Raw genomic sequence first — 18,469 nt, forward strand, 5'->3', positions numbered from 1 at the left:
CTGCAGCCAGAAAGCCGCAGGCAGGCTGCTGTCACTCAGGCTGCCCTGGAGGGTCCCTGTCTGTCCGTCATCCAGATGTCACCTTAAAAGTACTTTCTGAGGGTGAAAATGGCTTCCTCTAGGCATGTGAGCTTCTCCCCATCGGCATTTTGACGGATGGCAATTTTTTTCCACAATGTAAGCCGTTTGACATGAAGAGTGTGCTTTTCCAAGGTACATTTGAACTGATCGTTCGCCATCAGCTTTTGACAAAGCTACATATTATCAGAAATACCAAAGGCGCAGCTCTCCTCTCCGCTATAACTCACCAAGCATATTAGGCCCTGAAATTCTAATACCTCATTTTCATGACAAACGATGCAACAAGAGCCCACAATGGCTGCCATGAATCTCCGTGGCTGGCTGGGATCGCCCTCGGAGAAGGAAAGTGTCGAACACTTAACCTTTGCCCCAGCACGTGGCTGCCTGAGCCCCCAGGGACAGCGCGCCGCGCGTTCAGGCTGCTGTTAGCACGGCTCTGGCACCCTGGGAACTTGGAGCGGACTGAATTCTGAAGCACAGCAAGGAGCACGTGAGCACACAGGAGGGGAGCAGTCGCCCCACGCGGCCCTGAACCCGGGACCTTGGTGCAGAGCTGACTGACAGGTGCAGGAGTGAAGGCTTCCCATTGAAGCAGCACATTCGTCCCGGCTGAAGATGCCTCTCCAGGGCCCCGTAAGAGCATCGGACGGTTTCCAACGCATTGCTAAGCGTTCATGTTACTCACTTGGTATGCGAACGGAATGCAGGCCAGTGCTTCTAGCAACCCTGGGGTCCCCACGTACACACTCAGCCTTAGTTATGACACTCTTCCCTGCGGAGCAGAACTCAGAAGTAGAGAATGGGCTAACTTGACCCTCCTGTAGGAGACTCAGGCAACTAAAATACAAAGGGCTTGCATGAGTCAGGGTTCTCTGGAGAAACAGAACCTGTATGCATATACATACAAACACATACATACACATATATACACACATGCCAATATATATATATGGAGAAACAGAACATACATCTATGTACACATGAGCCAATTCCAAACATATATATGAGTAAATCTCTCTCTCTCTCTCTCCATATACATGTGGAAAAACATCATGTATGTGTGTGTGTGTGTGTGTGTGTATATATATATGTGTGTGTGTGTGTGTGTATATATATATATATATATATATATATATATATATATATATATGTTTAGGTGAACTGACATTCTATGGTGAACTCTGTGTGTGTGTGTGTGTGTGTGTGTGTGTGTTTAGATATGCCAATTCCCTACTGTAAATCTCTCTCCCTCTCCATATGGAAAGAAAGAGTGAGAGATTTACTACCGTAGGGAATTGCTCATATGATTATGGAGGATGAAAAGTCCCAAGATCTCAGGCTGAGCCTGCAAGCTGGAGACCCAGGAGAAGGACCGTGTAGCTGCAGGGTTGAGACCCAAAAATAGTTGATGTTTTGGCTTGAGTGTGAAGGCGGGAAAGCATGGAGGTCCCAGCTCAAAGGCAGGCAGGCAGGAGGAACTCATGCTTTCTTAGCTCTCTTTGTCCTATTTAGGCCTTGGCCTGATCAGATGAAGCCTACCCACATTAGGGAGGGCACTGGGCCTTACGCGGGGGTACCCATTCAAATGTTAATCTCATCCAGAATCACCCTCACTGACACATACACAACAATTTTTGACCAAAGGTCTGGGCCGTCTGTAGCTCAAACAATACATGAAATTAACCATCACAGCACTTTCTAATCAGAAGCACTGGTGTAAGACATGTCAGTGGCCCCAAGATCTCTGATGTAAAACATCGGAGGAGATGGAGAAAATATTTTCTAGAAGAAAATACATTCTTTTTTTTTTTTTTTTTTTTGAGATGGAGTTTCGCTCTTGTTACCCAGGCTGGAGTGCAATGGCGCGATCTCGGCTCACTGCAACCTCCGCCTCCTGGGTTCAGGCAATTCTCCTGCCTCAGCCTCCTGAGTAGCTGGGATTACAGGCACATGCCACCATGCCCAGCTAATTTTTTGGATTTTTAGTAGAGATGGGGTTTCACCATGTTTACCAGGATGGTCTCGATCTCTTGACCTCGTGATCCACCCGCCTCGGCCTCCCAAAGTGCTGGGATTACAGGCTTGAGCCACCGCGCCTGGCCGAAAATACATTCTTGAGAGGCAGCAATGAATTTATAGAGAGATAAAGAGAGACAGAGGTAAACCAAATTTGTATCTATTTTTAAAGACTAATTTAGAGTGATTTTGGGATTTGGGGGTCTTTTTCATTTTGTTTTTCGAATGGGGAATTTCTCTTACAAAACGGTCAAAATGTGCTCCCAAATGACTTATTAAGTAGGCTAAAACAGAAGCTATGAATTTGAGATTTTGGAACTCTTTGTCTAAGCAGCACAGAAGGTCACATTATAGAAGCAGAAAGATTTGCCTTTCCTCATTAGAAAGTCCTAAATCTGTGACAGCCGGGAAGTGATGCCATCAACCCTGTGCACGCACAATACAGTGCTGTTCCTGCTCTGGGGAGCCTGATCTCCTGTCTTAGAAGAGGGGCATCAGAGCAGAAGAGCCACCCAGGCTACCAACTGGACCAGGATGAAGGGCACATGCTCCTCTGCTTCCCAGACCTTTTGAGAACCCATCCAGAGTTCTGGTTGGGGTTTCCCAGAACAGAGGCACCTCCAAGCTGCAACTGACCATGCTTTGTCTTATAAAAAACACGAACTTTTTTTTAGCACATATGATGTGTCATACACTGTCTTAAGCTCTATCAAGTGCATTACCTAATTTATTCCTCCTGACAACCTCATGAGCTAGATACTATGGTAAGATCCATTTTACAGGTAACAAAGACAAGTTCCAGAAGTAAACAATGACCCCCCGGCAAAAAAAAAAAAAAAAAAGTTAATAGTATCACACATTTGATTTGCATTTCCTAGTGGATGTTATCTTATATGACTGGGGATGCAGGCAGGTGGTGTGAACCAGGGTTGCTGGTATAAAGGTTGGTACGGTTTGCTCAGATAGCTCACTGGTTTTTTTTTCAAGGAAGAAATGAAAGGTTTTATTGAAAATGAAAGTACACTCCACAGTATGGACCTGAGCACAGGGGATCAAAGGCCCTATTACAGAGTTTTTGTAAGTTTAAATATTCTCTACTTGGGGTGTGCCCTGTGAAAATGAAGAAGATGAATTAAAGTTACCAAGTCATTCACTTGGCATATGCCCTACGGAGAAGACATTTCCTGTTATAGCTGACATGTGAATAGGCCTTATGTTCCCTGTGTCCAGCCTCTATTTTCCTGCCTCATCTCCCCACTTAGAGATGTGATCCTCATAAATCTTTATGGGAGACAGAGGGACCAATGGTCTTTTTTTCTGTAACTGCTTCATGCTGACTTGGGGCACAGTGTCTACATATTGAGGATCATGGAACTCTTGCCCTGCTCTATCTAGTGGAGGCAGGGTAGTATCTTGATGGCCAAGGGTGGTGTCTTCACTGGCTGGAGGCTTTGTCGATGGCCAAGGGTGGCGTCTTCACTGGTTGGAGCCTTTGTCGATGGCCAAGGGTGGCGTCTTCACTGGCTGGAGCCTTTGTCGATGGCCAAGGGTGGCGTCTTCACTGGCTGGAGCCTTTGTCGATGGCCAAGGGTGGCGTCTTCACTGGCTGGAGCCTTTGTCGATGGCCAAGGGTGGCGTCTTCACTGGCTGGAGCCTTTGTCGATGGCCAAGGGTGGTGTCTTCACTGGCTGGAGCCTTTGTCGATGGCCAAGGGTGGCGTCTTCACTGCCTGGAGCCTTTGTCGATGGCCAAGGGTGGCGTCTTCACTGCCTGGAGCCTTTGTCGATGGCCAAGGGTGGCGTCTTCGCTGGCTGGAGCCTTTGTCGATGGCCAAGGGTGGTGTCTTCGCTGGCTGAAGCCTTTTGTTGATGGCCAAGGGTGGTGACTTCACTGGCTGGAGCCTTTATTGCATGATCATCTGAAGCTTAATGGTCTCTCAAGGGTTCCAATGGGTGCACAGTTCCAAAAGTGTGGAGGGACCAATCTTAGTTGCAAGACCATGAACCCAAAGTTTGAGATCTTGAAGCATTGTGGTAGTGTGGAATAGCAAGGACAGTCTTTCTCTGATGTTTCCAGAAGATTCAAACCATAAAAAGCTTTCTTTACTCTTTTGCCAGCATGCCAGGCTTCTGGTTTCTTTCTCCCTGAGCAGCCCTAGCGAACCTGCTCAGCTCTTCCTCCTGGCTGGCTCACCAAAATATGTTAACAGTGGAAGGTGTCCAAGTTTTGGCATCTTGAACAAAGAACTGGACAAAATGCACAAACAAAGCAAGGAAGAAATGAAGGGTTTTATTGAAAATGAAAGTACACTCCACAGTCTCGTAGCAGGCCTGAGAAGAGGGGGCTCAAAGGCTCAAAGAGCTCACTTTTTAGAGAAATATAGCATTAGAATTCTCCTCCCTTAGTCTTCTTCTTATGAGTTCCCTTTAAACGGCAAATACCTTGGAAAGGTAACATATTCAGTCCTCTGGGGAGGGGCATACAGATGGACCTATGACAGTGGGCATGAAGATCTTTCTCACATGACGATGCTCGTCAGACAGAAGTTACTTCAGAAGGCTCACCAAGCAACTGAGTGTACAGAAGGACTTTCCTGGTTGAAGCTGGCCAGGCTTTGTCATTGGCCACCCCAGGGCTGGCACCTAGGCACCAAAATAAGGTGGCCACCATGGGTGAGATGAAGGCCACATTGGGTCCCAAGAGCATGGCCTCCCACTTTCCAAGGCTGAGCTGGCTACCACCTGGTGAATGCCCATCCTGTCAGCAACAGAGACAGGTGCTGAGCCCCAGTAGGAGCCCACCCCTCGAGGAGACCAAACAGATCGCTGGCTGCAAGTTGGCTACCCTAGACCCCTTCACCATTCAGCAGGGAGTAACTAATCTCACTACAAATGACATAGATTCCAGATGCATTTTCTTTTCTTGCATGCATGAAAATGACCACCCATCTTACAGCATTTTGTTATAGCAGCCTGAACAGAAAGGTGGACTTCACCGTGGCTGAGCTGGTTCCTCTCTTTGATGATCTTTCTGAAGCTGATGTGGGACCCCCAGGTAGGCGGAGCCTCAGCTGAGTGCACTTTGGGGGCACCTGAGAGCTGAGGACACTTTTCCTGTGTGACAACTTGTGATCTGAGTACGCAGTGGAACTCTCTCAATTCTGGCTTAGCTATCCCTGCCTGCAGCAGAAACATCATTGGTGGCTTCATGTCCCAGAGGGAACACAGAGCCAAGGACAGTCTTGAGAAGGGCTTGCATTTAGTACTCTTCAGCTCTGCACCTTGGCTTGGTAGACTGCAAGCTACCGGCAGGCATGTCTTTGTGGTTTCTTGCTGCCTGTACTTACTGCTGCACCACTAGAAGGGGGCCTCTGTGCTGGCATGAAGCTGAGGCAGTGGGCAGGGAGAGAAGTGGACAGACGACAGTAGTGTCATGGAGGTAGAATCCATGCATTTGGTGATTGATTGGAAGCTGAGGGGTGGAGGAAAGTGGTCAGGGAAGACTTCTGGGCTTTTAGCTCATACACTTGGATGGATGAAAGAGTTTGGTGTGTGTAGATGTTCAAAGGGGTGAAAGAGAGGGCGAGGGAGGAAGTGAACGATGGTTTAAAATTAAGATCCAGTTTGGAGTAATCCTGCCTCTGGCTGGGCCCTGGGTCTGAGTGCACCCCCTGCTGGCATCTGGGTTCCTATTCATCATCACCTCCTACATGGTCCCCGCAGCCAATCCCCACCTCAGCTGCTTGGCCTCCTCACCTGGGCCCTGGCAGCCAGCCCCGAGGTCCCACCTGCATATACCTCAACCCCTCCCTCTGAACGTTCAGTAAGATAAGCCCCAGTCCCGGGAGAGATGAGGATGCCCCCTTGCCAGCATTGCTCAAGTGGCACCACACTGTCATCACCGCCTCAGCTCTCTCCTAATTCGCATTAGCTTTTCTCTGTCACTGTCATTCCTGGCATCACCTGGGAACAGGTTTATAACAAAGACCAAGTGAATAAATCTGGAAGGACAGAAAACACACTAGGCATTTCCCAGCTCCATTCCAAAGCTTAGCTAAGCTTATCAGATTTGATTAAAGGATTTCGAGTTTAGCTTGTTGGGAGATAAGGATTAAGCAATAAGGAGCTTTCCCTTCCTAGGATCTCCAAACTCATCACCACAGAATAGCAGTGCACTAGCTTCTTGGATGTTCTTCCCAAACTGCCAGGGTCTCTTCCTTCATTTGTATTAATGAAATGAGTCAAAACTGATTAAGCCTTCTGTGGCTTTGTAACTCATAAATTATTATTTTTTTAATTTTATTGCATTTTAGGTTTTGGGGTACATGTGAAGAACATGCAAGATTGTTGCATAGGTATGTAACTCATAAATTATTGAACATAAAAGCTGGAAAGAAGTTTAGAAGAAATCTAAGTCTAAAACCTCATTTCACAAATATGAGAACCAGAGAAGTTAACTGACTTGCCCAAGGTCACATAGCAAGTTCCAGGCAGAGCACTGAGGAGAACCCAGGTCTGTTGTCTCCTGAATTTGCTCTGCTTTCTGTATTCCCTCACCCCTAGAAGCAGAGACTGAACCACACAGGGACTAGAAGATGAGGGGGGAGTGCCCACTCGAGCTGATCATTTTCATTGCAGTGTCTCTGCTCTGTGTCTGTCAAACAAGATGCATGGATTTTGAGCAGCAAGCAGCTCTGACATTTCACTAGAGACTGCCGAGGGAGTGGTGTGCCAGGAAAGCTACAGGGCTATAAAACCAGAGAGAAGAGAAAAGGCGGCATAGAAACACAATGGAGAAAATGCTCCTTGGTGATCAGTGCTGCAGACAACGCAACTCCTGTGTGTTGCATTTATGGCCACCATAAAACCACAGCTTGGACAGTGAGACTCCCCTGGACAGGAGAGCCCTCTGCTGAGCTGGCCGGGCACCCTTCCTCCAAAGAGCAGTGAGGTGTGGAATTCAGGAGCTTCAGGGCTGGAAAAGACGGAAGGCCTTCTCACATCAGGGTCATAGCAGGTCAGGGTCAAAGCCAGGACTAGAACATATCCTACCACACTCTAATCAGCGACCCCAAAGGTACCCACCCTACAATGACGAGCAGGTCTAGGGTGAGGGAATGGTTAGAGTGTCATGGAAGGGTGACAGTGGCTCCATCCTGGAGGGCCACACTCCAGAGAGGCCAACAGCACCCACACATAGGTGGTGGCTGGAGCCAGAGTGCCTGCCACAAGGCCTTGTGATTACATGGCATCATGCAGCCCACAGAGAGGTGATTTCCTGGTTACCTGGCACATGTTGACCACCTGCCTGTGAGCAACTCTGTGCCAGATATTTCAGGGATTCAGAAGACACTGAGAACAGACGTCACTCTTCTCTGTCTCAAGGTCCTTCCTGCCCCTGCTGAAATGGTATCTGGCTCTAGATCTTTGTTCTCAGCTGGCCACATCCTTCTACTCTTCCCTTGCCATGTGACCATCGTTGCCTTGAGTTCTTGTTTCAGAATCTGTCAATTTAGTTGTGGTGCCTACATTTCCCTGACATCCCTTCCCTTTTGGTATTGGGTCAGGACTTCCCAGAGAGCTCTAAGAGACTTGGAGGGGGCATGCCAGTGCAGCTGCTGTCATGCTCTGCAAGGGAGCTCAGGGCAGGTCCTGCTGGGGCTCACGCCCATCATCTCTGGCCCTCTGGCTAGCCTGCCACTGGGGCAGCTCACAGCAGGGCTGCACCTTCAGCCTGTGGATCTGAGGCTTGGGACACGTACAGCCCCTCCTGCAGGTGTTCATCACTATGAGACGGGTGAGAGGCAGATGTGGTTCCAGGCTTCCCAGCCTCCCTGACCATCTTTTTTTCCTACTGGGAAGCCTCAGCCCCAGCAGCAGATGCAGAGGCAGCAGCCTCCCCCAGGTGGCCTAACGAGCTCCACAGTCACACCAGATCCACCTTCTGTACTAAGTTCCTTCCTCCAGGCCAGTTGCATTTCCGATTGAACACTAACCAACACTTGCAATTGTTAAGAGCTTTTACAGCTTGAGCCACTCATGAAAACTTTATTTTGCTATGTATGGTATGATTTTTCCCTACCTTAGAGGTCACTTGTCCAGGCTTATGGCTGAAGCATGATCCCCTAGTCCCTGCCCCATTGCTTTTATTTATATATTTATTTTTTGAGTGTTGAAGGAGGAAGGCTCTGTGATCTGTCTTCTTCTGTCCTTTTTTTTTCTGATTCAGAAGCCCCATCAGGAATTTCTCAAGGATATGCCACCCTGTTCTTTTCTGTATGCCCCACACAGCCCAGGTACCCAAGAAGTGCTTGCTGCATTGAATTGGACTCTCCAAGGCAAGCCATGCCATCTTCCATACCAACTGGCTGTGGGCACAAATGCAGGCACCCCAAGGCTCAGCCAACTATAGGTTCTGAGCAAATGCTGTCCATAGAGAGCAGGATCATAGGACCCCCTTCTCCCCAGCAAGTAGGTGCCTGAATTTTCCTGGTTTTTTGTTTTGTTTTGTTTTGTTTTGTTTTTTGAGACAGAGTTTTGCTCTTGTTGCCCAGGTTGGAGTGCAATGGCACAGACTCAAGCTATTCTCCTTGGCCTTTTGAATAGCTGGGATTACAGGCACACACCACCATACCTGGCTAATTTTTTGTACTTTTAGTAGAGATGGGGGGTTCACCATATTGGCCAGGCCGATCTCAAACTTCTGATCTCAGGTGATCCACCTGCCTCAGCTTCCCAAAGTGCTGGGATTACAGGCATGAGCCACTGTGCCTGGCCAAATTTTCCTTTCTCTCTTGGGTCCAACATTCAGTCTGCCTGGGGTGACTGAATTCTTGGCTGGAGCCCATGCAGACAGTCTGGAATTGCACTAAAAGATCATCCATTTAACCTTAAAATATTGCCACTAATCTAAAAAAATACCCTATTCTGTGTCCTTTTTATCATATTGGGCTCCCTGGACATAATGCCTGTCTCAACTGGGCCTGAGTTGCCCAGGCTCTAAAAGACACTGGACAGTGGTCCTCTCTGAGCAGAGTTTGGGGAGAGGATTCATCCTGTGGCCACATAATCACCCTGGCCCTTCCACAGCTCTCCTTGTATTCAGTCATCCACATGCATGGCATAGAAACAGGCACTGGGGCAGGAGCTTCCAAGGACTCTGGATCACACATAACAGAACATTCAACTCCAACTCACTTAGGTGATTTAACTGATTTATTGAGCCATGTAAACCCAGAAGCAGATAGGATTTGAGGTATGGTTCAGTGAGATTTCTGTCTCTCCTGCTCTGTGATCACCTTGGCTTTGCCCCCTCTGAGTGCTGTTCTTTCCGTGGATGGGCTTGCCTTGCGGACACAAAATATATTCAGAAGGAGGGAGTGCAGCCTCCCAACTTGTTGAACAAAATTCCTGACCTATGCTCTGACTGGATCACACCTGAACCAGGGCCTGTGGTGGGAAAACATCACGTGGTAATAGTCTAGGTCCATGTTTGGTCCCCAGTACTCCAGCAGGGAAGATGCTATTAACACACAGGGAGACCAGTCCAGGCCCCCCGGGCAGGGGCTGGGTGTAAAGGCCATGATTCCCAAATGGCAGCAAGTAAACAATGGAGGAGCTGGAATGAAAGCTGGGGAAGCAATCATGACTTCTATTCAATCAGGCGAGAGCCTTGAGTTGCATCTTCAAGAATGGATAGGACTAGGATATGGTACAGTACAAAGTAATCCCAGATCCACCTGTCTTGCCCAGCAAGAACCCAAGGGCCAACAAATGTCCATCAAATCTATTTCCCCCTAATGTTGTGTGGGCACTGCATAACTGTGAGCAAGTCAAAACTAAGCGAAAGCCAAGGTGAAGGCGAGCAGCTGGTGAAGGCACGGGGAGGGAAAATATGACAAAAATCATAGGGCTCTTCAGCCGAAAAAAATCCACAGTTTTTTTTTTCCTTCAGAACATTATTTTGATTGGCCAATTACATGCTATAAGATCAGATTGAATTCCATGAAGAAACACTTGGATGGAAATAATTGTAGGTAGAGTCATTTTGTTAGCATTCCTAAAGACCTCTGATGAGGAATAATGATGGTAAATCATTAATAGATATTTTCAGCTGCTTTAAAAATTAAATCTGTTCCACAACATGTTTCACAATTTTATAGCCATTATACGGAGCCCTCTGGGATAGTCTCAGGAAAGGCATTCCATAAATTTGATCTGTCCTTGTACTGCATTACATTTTACAGCAATAATCTGACATTTTAAAAAGCTCCAAGGCATCATCTCCTTCGGAAGAAGCAATGAAGGAAAGAGCAGGAGAATGGAAAATGGGAGGTTCTGCAGAAGGCACCCCCATCCTTTACTCAGGACCCAACAAGGAAATGGGTCAGGCTTGATCAACATTTACTGGAGAATTAATTCCACTATTCCCTGAGGCCTCTTGGGAAATGTTACTGAACATGTCTCTTCAATTGTCCTTTTAAAAAGATCCCCACACAAAGATGTGCTCTCTAGGACAGTCTCCAGCATGCATCACTCCTGCCTCCTCGCAGTGGGTCTAAATGGATTCTGCAGAGATGAGCCCAGCCTAGAAGGTGGAGGAGTAACTCTTCCTGTTTTCTCAGCCTGCTGCATGGTGGCCAGCTCACAACCCAAACTCTCCTTCTGTAGTGACTGAGAGGCTCTGCAAACCTCCCTAGGAATTGAAATTCCAGATACAAAACTCACAAAACACTCAAGAAGGGAAGGGAAAGGATCTCCCTAATCTGCAGTGGTACTGCATTGTTTCAGACAGCTAGGCACTGCTTTAAGTTGGAAAGTCTAAGGGGCGTGCAGGAATGATCTTGAAGTCAACAGCATCACACGGCTCTAACCAGAGGGTCCTGACAACAGTGCACACAAAGCTTGCAGCTGAAGTAATTTCAGCTCAGAGTCTGATTCTTATCCACCAGTTCATGGGGCTACAATTGCTGCATGAGGAACCCAGACTCTACCCAGAGACCTGCCCAACATTCCTGTGGCTGAAACGAATAGAATCAGAAATTAAAGAAAATGGGAGAGGCAAAGCTTTTGTGTGAAGAAGAGGTTCATTTCAGGGGTCACAGACACTTCATGGAACAAGGTCTGGGCCCTACGACGGGCATGAGGGTTCACCTTGCTCAGTGTCATGGGTGGCAGCAAACCACCTGTAACTAGTGGATTTTATACGACATGGTGCGCATCATGCAGGCCATGCCAATGTCTGGAGCTTGATGGACAACATGGCTGTCGTAGCCAATACTGCTAGCCATCAGTATCCAATTCTCTCCCCACTAGGTTCCTAGGAGACTCTACTTCCCAGACCCCTTGCCATTTACTAAGCAGGGCCATGGGACCACTTCCAGCCAGTGAACCGTGAGCTGCAGTGACACGTGTGGCTTCCAACTGACACTATGCCTCTTGAGCCTTCTTGTCATCCCCTCAACCAGGAACAAGGGGCCCCATGCCGCATGGGCGCAGCAAGGTCGCAGCCCCAGAGGACAGCTACCCCGGGCTGTCTCCCACTCTCATGGCGAATTTTTTAGGAAAGGCAAATACATCTGTGTTGTGTTGAGCAATGAGATTTTGGAATTTGTTTTTGTTACTCCAGCAGAGCCTCACTTATGTAGACCAATAGTATAACTGGGCATCATTTAAGGTGAACATTAAAAAGGATCACGATTCTCAACCTACTGTATAAAGCAGCTTTGTGAAAACTTAACCGAAGTAATAACCAGTTCGTGGCCACTGCAAAGGCTTCTGAGAGCAACAAGAAAGGGACCTCGGCATCCCTGGGTGACATGCCCACCTCATGGCACCCTGCTGGCCTGCGCAGATGTTCCCAGGATGGTCCTGATTTCCACGGCAAGAATGAACTGTGCCCACAGGAGCGTGGCCCTCGCTGCCAGTGCCATCGGTTAATGGGGAGACGGATGACACTGCTGGCCTCTGTGGTCAGCTCAAGCTGTACACATATAAGGGGTGTGGCAGGGGCTCTAGAGCCCAGAGCAAAGGAACCCTTGGCAGCAGGTGGGACCCCTCTGAGGGCCTCACTGCATGAGTCAGTGCCCAAGATAGCAGCCCACAAACAAATGATGAAGGCACAAAACCAAACAAAAGGACTCAGAGGATATTACTGCAGGACAGGCTTTACAGTGAGGACAGCGTCCCTAGCGGGCAGTTTTGGCCGGGCTGTGACTGGGACTTCATGAAGTCCTGGCACAGACACAAAGAGCACCTCACAGTGACGTCCTTGCCAGGCTCTGCTGGCCCCTGCCGCCCTGGGCTGGGATCCGCCCTCCCCCCAATCTCCTCAAGGAGTAGAAAGTGGTCATCTGTGCTCCTGGCAACTTTTGTTCCTGGGAACGAATCCTGTTCTTCTCCATTCCCCTCCTCACGTCCTTAGCTTACGATGGATTTCATTAGAAGCAGCAAGAACTTCTCAGGGGGAAAAAAAATCCCTTTATGTATGATAATATTGATCAACTCCAGGGCCCTAGTGGAGATCATAGTCAATGAAATATCTTTTCTGGCCTGAGGGTGACTCATGCCTGTAATCCCAGCTCTATGGAAGACCAAGCCAGGAGGATTGCTTGAGCCCAGAAGTACAAGACCAGCCTGAACAACATAGCAAGACCCTATTTCTACAAAAAAAAAAACTTTAAAAATTAGCCAAATGTGGTAGTGCATGCCTGTAGTCCCATTTACTGGAGAGGCTAAGATGGGAGGATCACTTGAGCCCAGGAGGCAGATGCTTCAATAAGCCAAGATCACACCACTGCAATCCAGCCTGGGTGATAGAGCAAGTCCCATCTCCAAAAAAAAACAAAAAATACTGAGCTCACAGTCAACAGCCAGTGGACAGAATCCCGTGCTTACTGGGTGTAACTAAATTGTAATCTTGAAGCATCTGTGAGCTCACTTCCTTTATGGAATGAGGTGGCCTATTACTCAGTCTTTTTATTTTTATTAAGTGATCAGATGCAAAGTAAATGTTTTTCTTTCCATGTGCTTCTAGACTGCAATACTCTTATTAATATTATAGAAAAATTATAGCTTCCTGGAGTACATTTAGGACTGAATAGAAGGTACTTCTCTTAGAGTATTGCACAGCAAGAAACCTCTCCAATGCACCTGACTGGCAGCAAAGACACCACTGCAGTTGAACGAGGGGTGGGAAATTATGGTCCTATCAATAAATGGGAGGGATCAATGGGGTATTTGTATGGAAAAAAGATGAATCTTGACCACTCTCTCATGCCATCTCAAAAACTGAGTACACGTGGATCACAGACATGTGAAAGGTGAAATAAATACAACTTTTAGATGAATGCATAGACTAGATTCATGACACAAGAGAAACAAATTCTTCAACATAGCAAAAAGGCACCAGACAGAAATTCAGAGCTGATCAATTGACTTCACGACCATTTGGAACTGCTGTCCATAAAGAGGCATGATTAAGGTTGTGAAAGGAGACCGGGCCTGGTGGCTCACACCTGTAATCCCAGCATATTTGGAGGCTGAGACAGATGGATCACCTGAGGTCAGGAGTTTGAGACCAGCCTGACCAAATGGTGAAATCCCACCTCTACTAAAATACAAAAATTAGCAGGGCATGGTGGCAGGTGCCTGTAATCCCAGCTACTTGGGAGGCTGAGGCAGGAGAATCGCTTGAACCTGGGAGGTGGAGGTTGCAGTGAGCTGAGATTGTACCCCTGCACACCAGCCTGGGTGAGAGAGTGTTGACTGGATAAACAATGAAATTAAGGCAGAAATAAAGATGTTCTTTGAAACCAACAAGAACGAACACACAACATACCAGAATCTCTGGGACACATTTAAAGCAGGTCTGGAGGAAAATTTATAGCAATAAATGCCTACATGAGAAGTGATGCAAGATCGAAAATCGACACCCTATCATCATATTTGAAAGAGCTAGAGGAGCAAGATCAAAATAACTTAAAAGCTAGCAGAAGACAGGAAGTAACTAAGAGCAGAGCAGAACTGAAGGAGATAGAGACACAAAATACCCTTCAAAAAATTAATAAATCCAGGAGCTGGTTTTTTGAAAAGACCAACAAAATAGACAGACCACTAGCCAGATTAATAAAAAAGAAGAGAGAACAATCAAATATATGCAATAAAAAACAATAAAGGGGATATTACCACAGATTCCACAGAAATACAAACTACCATCAGAAATTACTACAAAAAACGCTATGCACATAAACCAGTAAACCTCAAAGAAATAGATAAATTCGTGGACACTTTTACCCTCCCAAGCCTAAACCAGGAAGAAGTTGAAACTTTGAACAGACCAATAACAAAGGCTGAAGTTGAGGCAGCAATTAATAACCTACCAAGCAAAAAAAATCAGGTCCAGATGGGTTCACAGCCAAATTCTACCAAACATAAAAAGAGGAGCTGGTACCATTCCTTCTGAAACTATTCCAAACAACACAAACAGAGGGAATCCTCCCCAAAACATTTTATGAGACCAACATCATCCTGGTACCAAAACCCGGCAGACTCAACAAAAAAAGAAAACATCAGGCCAATATCCATAATGAACATAGATGCAAAAATCTTCAACAAAATACTGGCCAACCGATTGCAACGGCACCTCAAAAAGCTTATCCATCACGATCAGGTAGGCTTCATCCTGGGGATGCAAGGATGGTTCAACATATGCAAGTCTATAAACATAATTCACCACATAAACAGAACCAAAGACAAAAACCACATGGTTATCTCAATAGATGCAGAGAAGGTCTTGGACAAAATTCAATAGCCCTTTATGCTAAAAACTCTCAATAAAGTAGGTATCAACGAAACACATCTCAAAATAATAAAATCTAATATCATACTGAATGGGCAAAAACTGGAAGCATTCCCTTTGAAATCTGGCACTAGACAACGATGCCCTCTCTCACCATTCCTATTCAAAATAGTATTGGAAGTTCTAGCCAGAGAAATTAGGCAAGAAAAAAAAATAAAGGGTATTCAATTAGGAAAGGAGGAAGTCAAATAGTCTCTGTTTGCAGACAACATGATTGTATATTTAGAAGACCCCATCGTCTCAGCCCAAAATCTCCTTAAACTGATAAGCAACTTCAGCAAAGCCTCAGGATACAAAATCAATGTGCAGAAATCACAAGCATTCCTATACACCAATAATAGGCTAACAGAGCCAAATCATGAGCAAACTCCTTTTCACAATTTCTGCAAAGAGAATAAAATACCTGGAATACAACTAACAAAGGATGTAAAGGACCTCTTCAAGGAGAACTACAAACCACTGCTCAATGAAATAAGAGAGGACACAAAGAGATGGAGAAACATTCCATGCTCATGGTTAGAAAAGATCAATATCATGAAAATGGCCATACTGCCCAAAGTAATTTATAGATTCAATGCTATCCTCATCAAGCTACCAATGACCTTCTTCACAGAACTGGAAAAAACCACCTTAAACTTCATATGGAACCAAAAGAGAGTCCTATAGCCAAGACAATCCTAAGCAAAAAAAAAAAAAAAAAAAAAAAAAAAAAAAAAAAACACAGCTGGAGGCATCATGCTACCTGACTTCAAACTATACTACAAGGCTACAGTAATCAAAACAGCATGGTGCTGGGACCAAAATAGAGATATAGACCAATGGAACAGAACAGAGGCCTCAGAGGCAATGCCACACATCTACAACCATCTAATCTTTGACAAAAAGGACAAAAACAAGCAATGGGGAAAGGATTCTCTGTTTAATAAATGTTGGGAGAACTGGCTAGCCATGTGCAGAAAGCAGAAACAGGATCTCTTCCTGACACCTTACACTAAAATTAACTCCAGATGGATTAAAGATCTAAACATAAGACCTAACACCATAAAAACCCTAGAAAAAAAACCTAGGCAAAACCATTCAGGACATAGGCATAGGCAAGGATGTCATGACTAAAACACCAAAGGCATTGACAACAAAAGCCAAAATAGACAAATGGGAACTAATTAAACTCTAGAGCTTCTGTACAGCAAAAGAAACAATCATTAGCAGGAACCAGCAACCAACAGAATGGGAAAAGATTTTTGCAATCTACCCATTGGACAAAGGCTAACATCCAGAATCTACAAAGAACTAAAATGGATTGACAAGAAAATAACAAACAAACCTATCCAAAAGTGGGCAAAGGATATGAACAGACACTTTTCAAAAGAACACATACATGAGGTCAACAAACATATGAAAAAATGCTCATTATCACTGGTCATTAGAGAAATGCAAATCAAAACCACATTGAGATACCACCTCACACTAGTTAGAATGACGATCATTAAAAAATATGGAGACAACAGATGCTGGAGAGGATGTGGAGAAATAGGAACACTTTTACACTGTTGGTGGGAGTGTAAATTAGTTCAACCATTGTGGAAGACAGTGTGGTGATTCCTTGAGGACCTAGAAATAGAAACTCCATTTGACCCAGCAATCCCATTGCCGGGTATATACCCAAAGGATGATAAATCATTCTGTTATAAAGATACATGCACACATATGTTGATTGCAACATTGTTTACAATAGCAAAGACGTGGAACCAACCCAAATGCCCATCGATGATAGACTAGACAAGGAAAATGTGGCACACATACACTATGAATACTATGCAGCCATAAAAAAATGATGAGTCCGTGTCCTTTGTAGGGACTTGGATGAATCTGGAAACCATCATTCTCAGCAAACTGACACAAGAACAGAAAATCAAATACTGCATGTTCTCACTCATAGGCAAGTGTTGAACAATGAGAACACATGGACACAGAGAGGGAGCATCACACACTGAGGTCTTTTGGGGAGGGGTGCAGTGGAGGGACAGCAGGGGGTGAGGAGGTTGGGGAGGGATAACATGGGGAGAAATGCCAGATATAGGTGATGGGGGGAGGGAAGCAACAAACCACATTGCCATGTATGCACCTATGCAACAATCCTGCATGATCTGCACATGTAACCCAGAACCTAAACTACAATAAAATGAAAAAATTATGAACATTACCTAACAGTAATTTAGAAAAAAAAAAGCTTGTGAAAGGGCAAATCACAGTAGCAAGGCAAGTAGCCTCTCACACAATCCTACAAGTTCCTAAGATGCTAAGACAGGTAGAATTTTCCAAATTAATAAAGGCATTTCAATCCAGCAGCAAAAGGAGATAACAAACCGGAACATACTTACTTTGCAGAAAAGGAGGAGATATTCATAATACACAGACCCAACAGAGAACTCATATCCCAAATACGTCAAGAACTCCTGCAAATTGATGAGACAAAGACAAGCCAGTTAGAAACGGGCAATAGACTCAAGTGGATAGTTCATATAAAGAGGACATGCAAATGACAATCATATGGGCAAAGGCGAAACATCACTACTCATCATGAAAATGCAACCAAAAGCATCAAAGAGGCTTCTGCTACACACCCATCATAATGGCTAAAATTAGACAGGCTCTGGTGGCTCACATGTGTCATCCATGAGGGGCCAAGGCAGGAAGATTAATTGAGGCCAAGAATTTGAGACTAGCCTGGGCAACAAAGCAAGACCCCATCTCTACAAAAAATTATTATTATAGCTAAAATTAGAAAACTAATAATACCAAGTGTTGGTGAGCTTGGGGAGAAAGTAGATGTTGCATACATTCCTGAGGGAAATTAAAACTGATGGTATTTACAAGAGCCTCAGAGGCAATTACCCTATGACCCAGCAATTCGACTGCTAGGTATGTACCCCAATCATTATTGCATATGTCCACCAAAAGACACAGCCCAATGCTAGCAGCTATATTTATAAAGGCCAAAAGCAGAAACTCCTTAAATGCCCATCAATAGCAGAAAGGACAATACATGCCATAGATGGACACAATGGTGGCTCTGTGAAAATGAACTACTGCTGTACACAACCACCTGCATGAATCTCAGAGACATAATCATGGGACAAAGAAGCCAGACACAAGAGTACACACGATAAGATTCCACTTATTCAAAGTTTCAAGAACAGAGAAGACTACTCTACAGGAGTAGAATTCAGAATAATGGTTAATTTTGTGGGAATATATTACCCTGGGAAAGGCATGAAGGGGCCTTTTGAAGCTCTGGAAGTATTTTTGAATGTTGACCTGGGTGGTGAACACACACACACACACACACACACACACACACACATGCAAAATTCATAATCTGTCTCTTGTAGACAGGTTATCTCTCATACATAATAATCCGTCTAATAGAAAGACAGACAAATAAAATCTATTGTTCTGCCTATTAGCTTCATGTTTACATTCCTTCCTTGTTAGATTGTACTGAAATAAAGGA

General features: G+C 45.4%; 1 long non-coding RNA gene across 2 annotated transcripts in view; it reads right to left on the reverse strand.

Annotated features, from left to right (window-relative positions):
- LOC141579999 (uncharacterized) overlaps positions 1-18,469 on the reverse strand; it is a 504,242-nt gene that overhangs the window by 344,648 nt on the left and 141,125 nt on the right. For both annotated transcript variants that reach the window (XR_012511983.1, XR_012511984.1), the window contains exon 5: positions 17,337-17,411. This is a non-coding gene — a long non-coding RNA (uncharacterized LOC141579999). The remainder of the gene's footprint in view (positions 1-17,336; positions 17,412-18,469) is intronic.

Source organism: Saimiri boliviensis, chromosome 10, assembly GCF_048565385.1.
Source record: "Saimiri boliviensis isolate mSaiBol1 chromosome 10, mSaiBol1.pri, whole genome shotgun sequence".
NCBI lineage: Eukaryota > Metazoa > Chordata > Mammalia > Primates > Cebidae > Saimiri > Saimiri boliviensis.